The sequence below is a fragment of the Vulpes vulpes genome, chromosome 2, assembly GCF_048418805.1.
Source record: "Vulpes vulpes isolate BD-2025 chromosome 2, VulVul3, whole genome shotgun sequence".
Classification (NCBI taxonomy): Eukaryota; Metazoa; Chordata; class Mammalia; order Carnivora; family Canidae; genus Vulpes; species Vulpes vulpes.
Window position 1 is genome coordinate 124227286 of NC_132781.1, and position 2973 is coordinate 124230258.

The following is a 2973-nucleotide window of genomic DNA, read 5'->3' on the forward strand; positions in this document are numbered from 1 at the left end:
CTACAGCAGCCCAGGAGGACTAATATTGATGCCAAAGATCCAACTTATTTTCTAACAGAAAAATTAAAGGAAAAAAAATCAAAACATTTAACCTGATTTTCTTGAGTAATCAAATAATTTGTTATAGAAACATCCCAACTAGTAAATGAAGATGATAAAATTGAGTATCACCATTTCTGTCATCCCTAATAAAATGCTGTCTCTAGGCCATTATCATTAGTGGCTGCTACCATTGCAAAGCGGGACAAGACATCATATGCCTCCAGATTTTTTAAAAAATCATCATTTATGAGATAATCTCTTTTAAAAAGTCTTACTCTGATTAAGCCTTTAAATGTGGTTGTCAATTTGTAGAAAGTACAGGGGACAGAAAAATGCTTTTAATCACACTACAGAAAAAACTCAGCAAAACTCAGACCATGGGAAATTCTACTAAATATAGTGACCAGATTTTTCAACAAATGAACTGCAAAGGAGATGCAGAGAAAACTATAGATCAAAACGGACTTAAAAGACTTCTCAATCAATGAAAAGACATGGGCCTTATCTAGATCTGAAGTCAATCCAATTGTGAAAACCATATCTGAAGCAACAGAGGAAACTTAACATTTTAGATTATGAAATCAATAAAACACAATGAGATACCAACTCACACCTATCAGAATGGCTAAAACTAACAACAAAGGAAACAACAGGTGTTGGTGAGAAAGCAGAGGTAGGTGAACACTCTTGCACTGCTGGTGCAAATACAAGCTGGAAAACAGTATGGGGGTTCCTCAAGAAGTTAAAAATAGAACTACCCTACCATCCAGCAATTGTACTACTAGGCATTTACTGAAAGGCTACAAAAGTATGATTTCAAGGGGATACATGCATGCCAATGTTTACAGCAGCATCACCAACAATAGCAAAACTATGGAAAGAGCCCAAATGCCCACCAACTTAATGAATGGATAAAGAAAATATGGTATATGCATATATACATGGTGGAATATTACTTGGCCATCAAAAAGAATAAAATTTTGCCATTTGCAACATCATGGATGGAGCTAGAGTATTATGTTAACCAAAATAAGTCAGAGAAAGACAAATAACACATGATTTTACTCAGATGTGGAATTTAAGAAACAAAACAGATGAACCTATGTGAAGGAAAAAAGGGAGAGGGAGAAGAGAGAGAGAAAAAAAAAACCATAAGACATTCTTAAGGACAGAGGGTTGACAGAGGGAGGTAGGCAGGAGGATGCACTTGACGAGTGATGGATATTAAGGAGGTAACTTGGTAGGAGGAGCACTAGGTGTTGTATGTAAATGACCAATCACCAAATAAAAAAACTATTAGCTATTGCTTAGTACTTTTGATTAAAAATGTTTAATTTTTTGCTAATAGTTTAAAATGTTTTTTGTTAATTTTTGATTAAAAATGTTATTTTCTAACCCCCAAAAAACAAATTAAGAAATTGTGATGATGGTAGTGAAAGTATGTTTTTTAAAGTGTTCTTTTTTACAGATTGAAATATTTATGGCAGAAATGAAGTCTTGTATTTCATTTTCTTCAAAACAATTCACATGTTGGGTAGTAGTGAGTCAAGGTACAGATGAAATAAAATAACCGTGAATTGATCACTATTGAGTCTGGATAATAAATACATATAAAATAGCATGATGAATCCCTTTCTATTTAAAATCAAATTTTTTCATAGAAAAATGAAACCATAAAAAAGGAAAACTGGAGCATCACTGCCACTCCCTTCAGACACTGGGGATGAAGTGTGAATCATGAATTTTCAAATTGGTAACCACCTGTGGTTTCATTAACAGTTAAGCACCAAGCATGAGAAGTGCTCTGAAAATTCTGTCCTTGGAGCTCAAGTTTGACATCATCCACAAAGATCCCCCTTTCTAAAGTCACTATGCCTTACATCCCACAGATTTGGTTAAGAAGCAAAATCACCTAAATGGTCTTTTTTTTTCCTCCAAAATACAGATTTTGGAGCCCCATCCCGGAAGCTCTACTGAATCAGAAACTCTGTGGGTGGTGTTCTTCAACCTCTATTTTTATCAAGTTGCCAGTAATTCTCATGGAGTTAGCACAAAACTTACTCTGGCACTAAAATTTAAACCAATATTCCAAGTTTTTAACATCCATATCCCCTTTTGATAAACATGAAGATCTTATATCTACCTTTAATGTTATTAATACAAGCCTGAAAACTTAGAGAACTTAAGAACTTTTATTTAGGTGTATATGTGTATGTGTGTGTGTGTGTATATACATGCCACCCCACCTCTCCAAGATTCTCCTCTCAACCCTTGGGTTTATTCTCAAATTATTTCTTCAATATTAAGATAGTACTTGTTTGTAGATGATTTAAACTATGTCATATCTCTTTCATCAACTTCTTCACTGCCATTAGCTTCACCATTGGGAGGATAATTCTTTCATTCAACAACTATTTCCTAAGTACCTGATATTGGCCAGGCATTGTGCTGAAGAAACCATGGTACATAAGACATGGTACATTCTCCTTGCCCTTGGAGAAACTACACCCTAGCACAAAAGAGACAGCTAGTAACATAAGTCAAAGTGATGATGACTTCTTTGAAGATAACATGATACAGTGATGTAATTGGCTGTTATTTGCAGTGATCTCTACTTCAGAAAGGGTATTCTGGAAGATTCCTGTGAAGATATTAACATTTCATCTAAGATTCTACATAATGAGAAAGAACTCAATTATGAACCGGTGGAGACAATGTTCCAAGTAAAGGAAACTGCAAACACAACATTCTGAGGCAAGTTCTATATTCAAGAATAAAAGGATGACTGGTCAGACTTCAGCATGATGAGAATTGGGAAGAATGGCACTGGATAATCTTTTGAGGCATTAATTTTTATTTGATTGCTGTAGGAAGATGTGAAGAGTGAATGCCATTTTCTCTCACAAACATCAAGAAGGAAAGAGCTTAGAA